The 15,317-nt window shown below is 39.1% G+C and overlaps 1 long non-coding RNA gene across 33 annotated transcripts in view; it reads right to left on the bottom strand.

Moving 5' to 3' along the window:
- Positions 1-15,317, bottom strand: part of LOC119876491 — a 309,631-nt gene that overhangs the window by 111,643 nt on the left and 182,671 nt on the right. For 15 of the 33 annotated variants that reach the window (XR_005363269.1, XR_005363268.1, XR_005363266.1 and 12 more), the window contains one exon: positions 14,560-14,674. The exons of the other annotated variants lie outside the window; for them this stretch is intronic. This is a non-coding gene — a long non-coding RNA (uncharacterized LOC119876491). The remainder of the gene's footprint in view (positions 1-14,559; positions 14,675-15,317) is intronic. 33 annotated transcript variants of the gene reach the window in all.

Genomic DNA, 15,317 nt, shown 5'->3' on the forward strand with positions numbered 1-15,317 from the left:
GGTCTTGGAATTATACTTTGAGAACCACTGCTTTGTAGCAAAAAAAATGCAATCCAAAATCACATATGGTATTTAATTACCATTTCTGTTTAGTCTCCTTTAATAAAGAGACTATATCTCAGTTTGATTTATATGATCTTGCCATTTTGGAAGAGTACAGGCCGATTATTCAGTAGATTATCCCTCAATATGGTTTTTCCCATGTTTCTTCATGATTAGATTATGGTTACGATTTTTGTCAAGAATAGATCACAAAAATTTTCATTTTATTGCATCCTTTTGGGTGATACATAATTTAAATTGTCTCATTACTGGTGTTATTAATTTTGATTACCTGATTAAGGTAGTACTTGCCAGGATTCTCTACTGTAAGGTTATTTTTTTCCTTTTGTAATTAAAAATTACTTTGCTGGGAAATACTTGGACTCCAAGTAAATATCCTGTCTTTCATCAGATTTTAATCCATTATTTTTAGCATCCACTAATGTTTCTTGCCTGAATTATTTCTATTACAATTGCCAAATGATGTTTTTCTAATTCATCATTCTTCTTATATTAATTGCTATTTTACTGTAAGAATTTTCTCTTCTGCCTATTTATGTATTCATTATTCATCAGTATGGACTTGTGAATTCCTATTCTATTTAATGGGTTACAATCCATTATTTTTTTATTCTAATACTCTAATTGGCCAGTGGAAGCCAGTGGGAAGTCTTTCAAGCCGGCTTCCATGTCCTTTCCATATTTCCCAGAATTTCTTGAACATTCTTTACTTTCTGATGTCAAAAAATATTCTCCTCTGCCCAGTCCAGTAAACAATCATTAATTTACTCAGAGACATGGTTGCTTTTAATGGAGAATAGTATTTAAAAGCCAAGATCTAGGGATGCCTGGGTGGCTCAGTGGTTGAGCATCTGCTTTCTGCTCAGGTCATGATCCCGGGGTCATAGGATCGAGTCTCACATCAGGCTCCCCACAGGGAGTCTGCTTCTCCCTCTGCCTCTCTCTCTCTGCCTCTCTCTCTGTGTCTTTCATGAATAAATAAAATCTTAAAAAAAATAAATAAAAGCAAACAAACAAATAAATAAAAGCCAGGATCTAGGTCCAAGATATATCCCTCTCTCTCAGAGTGCTACTGCTTCCAGGTCCTTTCAGTAGACAGAAGTAGGAAACACATAGTTTATGTATATGTACACACACACACACACACACACCACAATTACATCTAAATTTAGTCTTTATTTATATTACCAACATGTACATATATATACTCAGATTTGCATCTATATATCTATATTTAGCTCTATATATTGAGAATGATAAACCTATCTCCAAATCCAATCCAACATCACAGGATTAAATCTAGCTTTCCTCCTTATTATGTTTTTAACTTCTTTCATAAGTCTCAATATTTTTTACTTATTTGATGAATCCCCTATACATAACCAATCTCCCCCACTTAACCAGAGTAATAAGTTACTAATTATTAAAGAATAATTGAATTTTCAGGAGATTTTTGTATACCCCAAAAAAATCAAGCTAGCATTTTTTTGGTGGCTTCTTGGTCATCTTACCACAATATCTCCTAACTGTAGTCTTATCCTAGGCAACTCAAAAAACTAACTCCGTAACAATACAAAATGTTAAATGCTTTGAAGTCTGAGCTTTCTGGAGCTAATTCTACTCATACTCAGCAGGTTTTCGGTTCTCATCAGGGTCAAATCACGGAATTAGGTATGATCTCCTAAGCTTAACGTAGTTTAAAGTTTAAAAGCTCACTCCTCTCTGTAGCCACCCCTCACCCACCCACCCAATAGGAGTAACTGCTGCCAAGCAGACCTTCCAGAGCTCCTGGGAGAAGCCTTCCAGTTAAACATGAAAGACTGAACACATGCATCTACCTCCTGTTCTACCTCAAACCTCATCAAAATAAAATGGTGAAAGGGGAGAGAGACATAAATCAAGGCAAAGAGGATAGAGACGAGACAGCTGCAGCAAAATTTTAGAAGAAATGAGAGATACCAGTGTCTCTAAAATTGGAGGTGGAAGACAGATTCGAAAAGAGAGTTCGTGGAAAGGTTGTATGAGAAGTCAGACTCACAGATCTCCTTTTCCCATTCTTTGGTGCATGCAGCAAGCAGTCTCTTTCCCATCTGAACAGAAAACTAGAACAGAGAACTTTATTTACACTGTCAAGAAAACGGACCAAAGAGATGCAGATTCAGGAATGGAGACAAAGCTAAGGGAGGCTAGGCCATATTGAAAATAGGGGACTGAAGTAAATGAAGTGAAACTACTGAATGGTAAAAATTTACCCCACCTCCCCACACTCAAACATACACCCTCTCTCCATGTGACTCTCAGAACCTTGAAAGACAGGCTTATATATCCCAGTAAAAAGATGAGATTTATCTTTGGGAAAACAGACTGTCTACTACAGACTAAATGAAATGTATCCCTCCATAATTCATATGTTGTAATCCTAAACCCAGTGAGATGGTATTTGTAGGTAAGGCATTTGGGGTGATTAGGTCATAAGGGCAGAGACCTCACAAATGGGATTAGTGCTCATATGAGAGAGACCCTAGAGCTCCTTCACCCCTTCCACCATGTGAGAACAAAGTAAGAAGACAGCCATCTATGAAGTGGTCCCATACCAAGCAAACAATCTGCCAGCGCATTGATTTTGGACCTCCCAGCCTCCAGTACTCTGAGAAATACATTTCTGTTGTTTATAAGCCACCCAGTCAAGGGTATTTTTGTTGTAGCAGCCTGAATCAACTAAAAAAGATACTGGTACTGAGACGTACGGTGCTACTACAACAAATACCTCAAAATGTGAAGTGGATTTAAATTTGGGTAATGGGTAGAGAGGCTGCGAGAATCTTGAGGTGCATGCTAGAAAGAACCTACATTACTGTGAATGTACTAAGATACCATCCCAAGAGGAAAGAGCCTAAAATTCTGATAGCTAGGTATTCCCTAATGAAATGACTAAGCCAGATCACTCCAAACCAAAGCCCGCTATTACCAGAACACTGGATTTCCTCCTGCTGCTATCTTAGCTAGGAGTGGGCAGGAAATAGAAGAAGCTTCAAATGTCATGGGAGAAGACATGGCAAAGTCATCTGTCTGGGAATCTCTTTGCAAAGTTCACTGTGCTCCTTGCAGTAGAGTCTCCCTTCAAAGGAAATCTGTATGGGGCTCTCCTATACACTTCCTTTACCTTTGCCACAGTACTTGCAATGAATGATCTCACGTAGCTATAGTGAAAACAAAGGCCAACTCCAGAACTTAGGTCTCCTCATTCAAAGCCAGTGGCTTTTGTTTCTGTCAAGGGCCAGATGAATGAAGAAATAGTCTGTCCTGTTTTATCAGTAATTGCCACAAGGTATCATTACTTTTGGCAGCAGATTTTAACACAGTTTATATAGGTAATATTTAACATATATCAGTTACCTATGACTCAGTAGACAACAGATTCAATTATAAGGTTCCTTGTGTCTCAGCAAGAAGTAAAAAAAAAAAGTAAAAGCATCTCATCTTGACAGGGAAATACAGACAGATATTTATGGAAGAATGGAAGAAGGAAGAGGATTGCAGGCAAATGTTCACCATACCTATTTATCCTAGAAATACTGATAACTGTCTTCCCATATCCACTCTCATTTTTAAAAGTCTTGTTTTGGGGCACCGGGGTGACTCAGTCAGTTGAGTGTCTGACTCTTGATTACAGCTCAGGTCATAATATCAGGGTCCTGGGATCAAGTCCTGTGTCAGGCACCAAGCTCAGCAGGGAATCTGCTTGAGGATTCTCGCCCTCTTCTCTGCCCCTACCCTTGATCACGCTCATGCTCTCTCTAAGATAAATCTTAAAAAATAAAAATAAAAGAAACTTGTTCCACTCTCAGCCTTAACAAGGAGATGAGTACATGAAGCTACATTTGTATCTGCTTGTTACATTCTTTCCAAGCTGGGTCAATTGATTCTCATCAGGAATTCTGAATTGAGAGTTACTGAAAAGCTGAGTCAGGGAACTGTGGATAGTCGGGGTAATGTCCTACAGAGTCATATTGGGGACATAGGAGATGTTGTATTAAATTTGTCCCATGGGGGCGCCTGGGTGGTGCAGTTGTTTAACCATCCAAGTCTTAGTTTTGGCTCAGTTCCTGATCTCCGGGTGGTGGGATCAAGCCCACATTTGTCTCTGAGCTCAGTGCACAGTCTTCTTAAGATTCTTTCTCCCCCTCCCTATTCCCCTTCTGCTTATCCATGTTCATGCATGCATGCACATGTATTTTCTTCTCTCTCTCTCTCAAAAAATAAATTCATTCTATAACCTAGTCAAATTTTTGGAGAAAGAACCCCTATCACTCTTTTTCCATCACCTATTTATCTAATCAGGATGAGCTTTGGATGGAAAAGATCTAGGTAGAAATTCTATCTCAGCTTCTTACTAGAATGCTTATATGATCTCAGTTTTCCCATTAACAAAACACACAAACAAAACACACAAGACTTACTTTTCAGGGCTTACTGCACCAAGCAAAAGTCATAAGATGTGTAAAGCACAAGCACTCAATAAACATGTATTTTCCTTTCTGTAAGTGCTAAGTTCTCTCCTCCTCCATCAGTGCTTGAATTCCATCTGATCTGGTCTCAGTCACTAAAATCAAGTTTGCATTAGGTAATCTGCTTTTTGCTGACTCACAGCCTACTGGGATAAGAGCAGGCAACTAGCTGAATGGTATTGATACTGGACCACACATCTTGACTATGTGGTTCATTCACTGAGTCTACAAATATTTGTGAGGCACCTACTATGTGCCACATAACAGGCAGGTGCTGAGGATTGTGGTTTGAACTGAAAAGACAAGATCCTTCCCCTTACAGAGCATATCTTCCAGTGATTCTCTGGGATCATTTCAATTTTATACACTTTGCCCCGTTGTCCTTTTTAGCACACTTTTACTTGAGACTCTAGGCAAACCTATTTATAACTTGGACCAAATGGTCTTCATACACTGAGGTGACAGAAGAGTCTGGAGCAGAGGAGGGCTTGAGAGCTAGATCCTGAGTCCTAGATACTCTTTATACTTTAATTAGACCCACAGGCCCATTGGAGACCAAGAACACAATTCAAGGAAATTAAGTACACCCTGAAGAGAGAGGAGTGCACCAAAAGGGAAATCAGATATGTGCTGATGGCAAACTTTTCCTATTTTCTGAATTTACAGGAGTGTACCTTTGGAGGTTTTCCATTTGTATCTTCTGGTTGCCTCTGATTATCCATTCATCTGGATTTCCCAGAATCAAAGGAGAACTTCTGCTTTTTTTTTTTTTTTTTAACTAATGAGGTTTTTAAAATTTTATTTATTTATTCATGAGAGACACAGAGAGAGAGACAGAGACAGAGATATAGGCAGAGGGAAAAGCAGGCTCCACGCAGGGAGCCTGATACGGGACTAGATCCCGGGACTCCAGGATCACTCCCTGAGTCAAAGGCAGATGCCCTACTGCTGAGCCACCCAAGCATCCCAGAACTTCTGCTTTTTAAGTGGCCCCAAGACCTGTTTCCCAGCAGCAAAATAATGCAAAAGAGAACAGTGCTTTCTTACTGAGTCATACTCATAAGGAGAGCCCCAAGGGTCAGGTGGGGTATATCTAAAGTTCAGAATGGTGAAGTTCATTAAACTTTTCCAAAAATGTAGAGAGAACAAGTCAAGTTAGCACTGGTTGTATCCAGAACTTCCATTCTTACTGGGTGTTATTTCTGTTTGGAAACGTCTCAGTGATACTGGGCTTTCTCTCCCTTATAGTCCAAAAGAGTCCTGTGATTATAGGTCTCTTAGTTGCAAGTGTCAGAAACTCAACTCAAAAAGCATCAGAATCATAATGATCACTCCAGAGTGGTCCCTTGCCCACAATAAAGTTGGCCTTCCATGTGATTAAACTGACACCTGACACCCCACCTCAAGTACCTGCTATGGAAATCTGTTTTAGGAGATGTAAGATATGACTTTAAAAGCTGTCCATTGTCACCAAAAGAAGACCCACACTGTTACGTTTGGTTGTGAATTTTATTGTTTTATTTTTTTATGATATTATTTATTTATTTGAGAGAGAGCACAAGCAGGAGGAGAGGGAGAAGCAGACTCCCTGCTGAGTAGGGAGACCAATGTGGGCTTGATTCCAGGACCCTGGAATCATGACCTAAGCTGAAGGCAGATGGTTAACTAACTGAGATACCCAGGCGCCCCTCATTGTGAATTTTAAAGAACATTCAGAGGGTTTGTATTTTACAGATGAGCAGCTGATTTTAAAGAATTATTACATGTTCTAGAACTTCAGGGTCACTCAATTATAATCTCATTGGTATTATAACTAAGACAAATATAAACAATGTCCAAAAGGAAAGACTTGGGTAGACCTACAAAATAAAGGTTGGAAACACAGGCAAAATAGATTAGGAATTAAGAACTCTAAATGACATTAAAGAAGAATTGGTTTAAGTTAACACTAAGATTATTTTTATTCCTTGTCATTGTGCAGGCAGGTTTGTGGGATAAAATACTTGTCACTTGCTCCAGCATTATTCCTGGATATTCTGAGGCTCTTCCTTGGCATTTTCTAGAGTCTTCCTAATTAAAGCTTGACTTGAAGACAAATAGGAGGCACTTCTTTGGTTCTTCCAGACTTGATATAACAATGCATCATAAACTTATCATCAGACTGCCTGTGACCTCTCCCACAGACACCAGAGATATGAAAAGGGTGTACCTTGGAACCCGTTTCTCTAAAAGACTCCATGCCCATTCACACTTTCCATTTCCTAACATAGTCACAGTTCTTCCAGGCTGTGTATAAATGACTTTCCAAAGTAAAGTCATTATTAGAGAACAGGTCAATAGATGCGTCTTAGACAAACAGTACTTTGCTATCCCTATGCAAAAATGAAAAAGGGCAATAAAGCAATCTAGGATGATTTAGAAACATTCCCCTTCTACTCTCCAGGGAAAAAACTTCCTATACTTAAAGCATTCTAATATTTTAATGAAGTCTGTAGCCTGAATTCTCCAGATAAATGCTCCCCCCATTTGTAGTTTGCATGGGCAGATACATGTATAAGAATAAATCCAAACTATCATAAAATTACCTAAAAGTCATGTGCTTTCATTTCCTTGGATTCACAAAGCTAATGACATATGCTAGAAGAATGGTTCTCAAAGTTGATCCCACACAAGCAGTATCATATCACCTGGAAAACTGTCAGAATTGCTACTCTGGACTCCTTCCCCACTCTAAACATACTGAATGAGAAACTCTGGGGGGGTGTGGCCAGGAATCTGGTTTCTGGAGCCTGCAGACAAACCAGCAACAAACTGGGCCTAGCATCACCCATAACAATGCTTTTTCTTTCAAAGTTGACTAACAGGGCAGTCTGAGTGGCTCAGCAGTAGCAGTTTAGCACCTGCCTTCAGCCCAGGGCATGATCCTGGAGACTGGGGATCAAGTCCTGCATTGGGCTCCCTGGGAGGAGTCTGCTTCTCCCTCTGCCTATGTCTCTGTCTCTCTCTCTCTGTATCTCTCGTGAGTAAATAAATAGAATTAAAAAAAAAAAAAAAAAAAAAGCTGATTAACATTTGTGCAGGCCAGACCTAATAATTTTATTGTTCAGCTTTTTTTGGTTTTTCCTAACAAAGGAAGGACCTGAGTGAGGGAATCAACACTGTGAGGACATGTGACCTTCTGGGGGGCTGTGAGGCCCCTCTGGTTTTCCCTCTGTTTCACCCTATTCCAGTAGGTAATAGGCCTTATAATTCTTATCTGAGAAACTGACTTGTTTTTTTTAATTTATTTTTCCTTCTAATTCATTTGCAGTGGGTTTTCCAAAACATTATACCACCTTTCTGTTGGACATGATGAGTCTTCTGATCTACTCACCCTTGAGTTCTTCCTTGGTGAAAGCTATCTTTTTTGGAAATCTGGATGATTCATCTTTCCAGAGGCTCCAAGGCCACTGGAATAATTCTGGCTCAGTCCCAGTTGCAGGGTACATACCAATAACTAATGTTGTTTCTTGCCACCAGTTTCTTGTAAAGTATGCATCTGTAACAACATGGCTCATGCTTCAAGTTGGTTTGTGTCCCCCCACGATACAGGTGACTATTCTTAAAGGAACATTCCTTGGAAAGATCACTTTGAAGGCTCCACTTCAAAGCAACAATTTAAAAAAGAAGGCAACAATTTAAAATTACAAGAAAAATTTAAAGCTGCTTTATTTTGAAGGATTTCCACAATTAAACACTGTAAAAGTTCTTCAAGAATTCTGTTGTTGAAAATATTTTCTCTCATCAAAAATGCAAAACCTTCTGGAGGAAATGATACTCTGAGTTTTCTAGCACAAATCAATGCCAAATGAAGGCCATAAACCATGTTTTGTTATGCATTTGGCACCATCTCCAAATATTTTGAACAAACAACGTCACTGTGCTTCAGACCCACAAACCCTTACTTCTCTGGAAATTTATGATTGCCCATTACAGGAAAGTAGAAATCCTAGGGATTAGCAAATCCGGACTAGGGTGGTAAGAGAAACAGATAAATTATGAAAAGACAGAAATAATTTGAATATTCCAAGCATTTGTTTTCTCCAGCCATTGCTTGGAAAAGCCATTCTTGCCTTGCCTATGTGCTCAAAGGAAACTGGCTTTGAGTTTTGATTATCAAGCTAAGACTAATGAAAGTGTTCAGAGCTGGCTTTGGCAGTGGTAGTGTTAGGGAGGATGGAGAGGATAGGTCAAGGGCCCTACAAATCCCAATAGTGGGAAAAATAAAGAACTCTAGGCACAAAATCCTATGCCTTTATTGGAATGCATGTCACTTCAGTATGACTGCCATTTCTAATAAATACTAGCTTCCCCTATTGGTGGAGCTTTATGGGAAAAGATCATGACCATGGGCTCCAGCCATGTAGAATACGCTTTTGTGGCTATTTCTATAGTCAGGAAGTCAAAGGCCCTATATTTGAACCCAAGCTAGGATGCTGGGCAATCCTGGAGGTACTGTTAAGAATTGGCATGGCATCATCAGCATGCAGCGTTGCTCCTCTGGGTGCCTGGGCATGGTTTTGAGCTGGTTTATCTTTCTTTTGAAAGAAAACTCTGTCTTTTATATGCTATTTTTGCACTGCAGCTCTATATCCAGACAACTCTGAGATATTCTCTTATTAGCATATTACACCCCAGAAGGTCAGCTCTTTTTGCAAACTCCTGCCTCCAGCAAGTGGGCCCACAATTATACTTGCAATGACATTAACAATAAAATTCTGAGCAAAAGTGAGCAAAGTATTGGCCAAAGCTTATGGATTTCATTTGAGGCTTACTGTGGCATTCTTATTTTCCATTCAATTTTCCTTCTAGGAATGACTTTGCTAAACATATTCAGGTTCTCTTACGTGCTTAATATTACTACTTCTTGGTACTTAATGCTACTGATAATTAATAGAAGTGACTAGCCTCACCTTAGAAATAACTGAAACTTGAAAGAACGAGGGTTTTTTTCTTGTCATTTATATTAAATATATAAATTTGGTTTAAAAAGCTCTTTGCATTCTGAAAGCATTGAAGAGCCAGGCAATCAGTGCATTTTCTGATTTGTTGACTTGTTTAAAATTCACTTACTCATTCATTCATTCATTCATTCATTCATTCAGTAAATATGTAAGAAAGAACTTCCAACCAAATATTCTCAGAGAATGATTCAAAATCAAGGTCTACTAATAAAATCTTGCTAGAAAGACAACGTTCATACTTTGCACAATGGAGTGCTTACCTATTAGAAATAAAGAGGATTATTCTTGGTCTGAACACAGACCCCATGAAGGTATTATAAATCTGAATGCAAATACTAGTGGCCTTTACCATGTCCTTTTTGATTAATATCCAAACTCTCTTTAATTCATATAGCCACATTTTATAGAACAAGCCTTAACATTATCATAGGTTGAGAGTTGATTAAGTTTTAATTTCAAAGAAATATTACTTTGTCACTACTTCTATAGCTTTCACAATAAAGAGAATCTTTCAAAATGCCAAAACAGCTGTTGGTTAGGTTTTCCTGGTATTTGTAATAAATTCTTAAGAGCATATACTAAAACCAATAATAAAACCATGGGGATCCCTGGGTGGCTCAGTGGTTTGGCGCCTGCCTTTGGCCCAGGGCCTGATCCTGGAGACCTGGGATCGAGTCCCACGTTGGGCTCCCTGCATGGAGCCTGCTTCTCCCTCCTCCTGTCTCTGCCTCTCTCTCTCTCTCTTTCTATGTCTATCATAAATAAATTTTTTAAAAAGTTGTTAAAACCAATACTAAAACCAATGTGGATACCATATATATATTCACCATATAGGACTAAATCTATCAAATATCTTTTAGTAACTAGTGATAAAAATTCTATTGTGGTGTCTTTAACTTGGAAGCACTTACAATTTTATGACACTTACTGATTCAGACATTATTTTTAACAAATATACACCAAGGATGTACTATGGGCCAGGCATTATACTAGGCCCTGAGGATCTAATTCCAAACTAAACAGGCATTTTCTCTGCCTTCATAGAACTTGGAATTCTGAAGGTTGTAAGCATAATTTTTTTCTAATTTTCTCTCCATGAAAATAACCACAGAATAGTTTCCCTTTTAAAGAAACAGAGAGCCAATAATCGGGTGACTCTGAAAGTCACCTATAACTCTCATGTGCTTGGATATTCTCAGTTTTGGTTCTTCATACTGAGGACATTACTTGTAGCTTTATATATGAGGTTTCCATGACACCAGAGAGGTGATCCATAGGAAGAAGTCCTGGCTCTTCAAACACAAAAGAAAACCAAAACAAAAACAGAAAATAAAACCAAACAAACAAACAAAAAACTTTATCATTCACATTCTCTTGTACTGTAAAGGACATCATCTTTGAAATTCAATCCTCCCTTCCCCCACCTCTCTCCATTCTCCATTATGTTCCCTTGATAAATCATCCCTCTGAATGGGTTTTCTCTCTTTGCAATTGTCAGGAACATTCCTGCTGTGTCTGGGCATCAACCTCCTCTTTGGTATTTGATTAATTTCATGCACTTGACCTAACTAAGAAGCCAGACTGTACTTCCAATGCACTTCAGTTGACAGAATTAAATAAAACCCTAACCAAAGCAGCATAAGAATAATGCTTCTATACCATTAAAGCCAAAGTTTCTCATTAGCATTGACAGAAATTCATTGTCCAAGCATTAAACAGAACAAAAAGTCCTAACGTGACAATGGCAGAGACCACGATGCAAATTGAAGAAGAGTGAATTCATACAGAGGGAGGCTGGGAAGGCCTGCAGGATCTGAGTCTGCAGAGATTTCCAAAGGGAAGGCTTTTAATCATCCTGACTCCCTATTGCCACTTTGGAAGTTTGTATAATTGCTCAGATCTGAGTAGCTTTGAGTGAGGAGAGTAAAAGAAATGAAGTTTATTTTGTAACTAAAGATCAGAAATAGCTGTGCAATCATGTCCTTTCCCAAGTCACATGTAAATCATTCAACTGTGTATCCCTATCGCTTTGCCAGGATTTAACTTAGTTCAACCAACTAGGCATAAACACCAATTGAGATGGAAAAAATCCTTTCTTCTCATGAAAATCAACTTGGTCTGCTGGCCTGTCTGAATCTGCTGCTTATCTCACTACAGGATGTTCAGACATTGAGAACTCAATTAAAGCATGGCTGTCAATCTTCATTCCCATAGAAATGGAAGAGGGAATGGTGGACCACAACACTCTATGGCATCCTGCTCCCAGCTGGTGACTTGAACATACTGTCTGGCAATGAAGGTTCTCTCCTGCCCATAGGGGCAGATTTGAGAAGCCTGCGGCTCTGGACTAGCATTCTTCCCACAACCCTGGGGTCTATACCACTTCATACTCTAAGAGGAGTCTTGCTGTGGTTGGCATTTTCCTCTCACTTCCTACAGATAAAGTGTCTCTTACCTGATGAATGGAAGTGAGCTTTCATTTCCTTCAGTATTACTGTTTTTAAGAGATTTGGGGACAGAACTAGATTCTTGCTAATCCTCAGGTGGGCTGCCGGCTCTCTGCACTGTGCCAGTGACCCCAAATGAGCCAGAAAGATACATAGGCATTCATTCCCCCTTCCAAATATTCAGCATGGCATGATACTGCCATAGATAGCAGAGACTCTGGTTCCCTGGCCAATGGTAGGGATATGTTTTGGGGATTTTGGAATGCTGGTTCCCTAGCCAAGGAGCACAAGTATTCAGGAATGTGATGGCTGTTTTTAGTGGCTCACACATTTAAGCATTAGGCCTGCTTGTCCCTATTATCAACTCTAAAACTGCTTTAGTTGCCTAACTCTGGAAAGTAAAGAATCCTGTGCATATTCTATATGTGTCAGGTTGTATGTGGTTTCTTTTCCAACCACCGGATAAAGCATTTCTTCAAGACAAGCTACAGGCCTTTTGCTTGTCTGGAGGTTGAACTTCAGGGATAGAAGTTGTATTCATGTATTCCCTTCCTTACCCAATAAATGTTTATTAAACATCTATGTGCCACGTGCTAAAGAAGAGACTCTAAAAGAAAGGGCCCTAAGAAGGCACCTCTTTAGAAGGGTCCAAGAAAGATGTTTGCTTTTTAAAATCTACAAGAAATTCCACAAGCTCTTGAACAAGGGCTCTCAAAGTAAATCTTACAAAGACTGAGGAATTCTTTCTATGGATCAAAACTGTTCTTGATGGAAGCCCTGACTCATTGGCTTAAGTGAAGATAGAGAGTGATAACATCTGAATATTTGTGGACCAGTCCTCTGTTCACTCCTTGCCATTTAGTCACCAATCCCCTTTCTTATGTTGCTCAAAAAAGTCTAAATACTTTTGTCTTTATTTATGAGACCATTCTCTTACTCCTTTAATCAGATTGGCTATTCTTATTCAACAAACATTTATTAAATGATCAGGTGAAGCTTCAGAGAAGAGGTATAACTGCATCTTTAAGGAAAAGGTAAGATTTAAACAGACTGCAAGGAATGGCATTGTAGGAAAGGGAATAACATAAGCAGAGTCACAGAAGTGGGGCAGATTAATAAATCAAATGAGAGTGGAATGAGTTGTGAAATGGAAGAAAAGAGACAAGTTAGGAGAACACTGCAGTAATTCAACTCTTCCCTGGAGACTGTTCATTTCCTTCCAAGACCTTTGAGTGTCTTTTGTCAAAGATCTTTTAATTGTAAGCAATAGAAACCTACATTTTTGCTCAAGCAGTAAAAGACAATTTATGATAAAGAATCAGGAGTATTCCAGTGAGCCTGAAGGCAGGATCACAAGAAAGAAAGAGTGGGAAATAGCTAATTTCTCTCTTTCCTTCCCCCCAGGGTACACACTATTCTGCTTATTCCTGCCCATCTAACTCATCTTCCCTCTAGAGTTGTTTCTCAGCTCCTCCATGAGCTTGGCTGTGCACACAACTTCTGAGCATACACACCCCCTAGTCCCAGGAGAGTAGACAGGGTCCAAATAACCTAACTCCAATCATCAGGACAGATAATCCAATCAACCTTGGAGCAGGCAGGGCTAGGTAATGCAAAAGTGGCTCTACACCCAGTTGCAGGCAGGTGGGCTTATTATCAGAGAACATACATGGGTGTGACAACAGACGCCAGATGGAAATATGCATGTGTGACATTTCCTGAAAAGGGGACTGAAGATGGTGTACTTTTTCAGTGAAATGTTCCAGTCACCTTGGCAAAGCAGCCTGGATGGGCAGAATGCCTATGTGAGGCTTAGTGAAGAAGAAAACAAACATCAGTGTCAGAGGTGTGAGGGCCCCAAACCATGAGGAACAATGGAAGGAACTGCAGCTGCTTTCCAAGAGAAGCAAAGACTTCAAGAAGATCTGCCACTGCTGCCTCTCTTCAAGTGACAGATAAGCTATCAAGAAGACAGATGCATCTCTAGGAGAAAGAACCAGACCAGGGATGGAACAGCCTGAAAATGGTGTAATGCCCCCAGAGTTAGTGAATTCTCTATTAAGGAAAGGATTGCCAAATTGTGGAAACACCATTTTACATTTTATTCACAGAGATAATTTAAGTATCCAGTGGAGGATTAATTGGATGACCTGTTTTTACATGTAGACCTCTAATTGGGTGGCCTTCCAACTCTCCAACCATATGACTTTTCTCATCAGTCAAGTCCTATCTTAGAAGACACAAAAAAAGAATTTTTCTACAAGAGGCCCTGAAGAAGACCTCTTACTACTGAGAGGCAAGGAATCTAGGTGATACATGTTAGTTCAACATTTGTCAGACTCCATGCGTGGAACTCCAGTGCCTATGGGATGTTCACAGGTATTTTACAAAAGGAGGGCTTCGTTGTCAAATAAAATGCCCTCTTAAACAAAGAAAAACAGGCTTCTTTACCTCAGAACATCATAGAGCTTTTAATAACTTACTGTTTTATGAATTTCCAACAGGTGAGATACATTAAATAATGTTTCCCCAACTTACCTGACCACAAGAGGACCACATTGCACAGCCCATTCAGTCCCATGAAACTGAGTTGAGGTAATGGTAGTCTAGCTCTGTTGCTTTGATTCTTCACCTTTTTGGGGGGGTCACGCACCTTTTGAGAACCAAACAAAATCTACTAGACACTCTCCTCACCAACAATGAAAAATGAGCATTTATACATACACACAAAATTTTGCACATAAATTTAGGGGCTCACAAGCAACTCATTCATGATATTCAGGTTTTCCTGGATCCCAGGTGTACATCCCTTTCCTAGATAATCCAAATTTCTGAATAATTTTCTCTTTATTCATACATCTCCCAGTTGTCATAAGATGGAGGCATAAATCTTTCTTATTGCATGGCATGTATGAGTTTTAACAGTTCTCTCTGGATATGCCTAAGTGCTATACAATAGCACTGTGGTGTGTACACCTGAAAGAAGGCGTGACTCCTGCTGTTTCTGCCACACTTCAAAGTTTAACTTCCCTCAGTTGGATTCTTTCACTCAATGTTCAAGTTCTCTCCAAACCAGAAGTCCTATCTAATTTGATAAGTGAAGAGACATTTAAAACATTTCACAAAAACAAAATAAAACAAAACAAAAAAACAAAAACAAAAACAAAAACATTTCACTTTAGTTGAAAGGTAATTTTCAGGTTTTTTCTAACAACAACAACAACAAAACCCCTAAAGAACTAAGTGTGAGTATTTTTCATATTCCACTATGCAGATCTTCAGAAATTTCATTGTTT

This window comes from Canis lupus, chromosome 8 (assembly GCF_011100685.1).
Source record: "Canis lupus familiaris isolate Mischka breed German Shepherd chromosome 8, alternate assembly UU_Cfam_GSD_1.0, whole genome shotgun sequence".
In the NCBI taxonomy this organism is placed as follows: domain Eukaryota; kingdom Metazoa; phylum Chordata; class Mammalia; order Carnivora; family Canidae; genus Canis; species Canis lupus.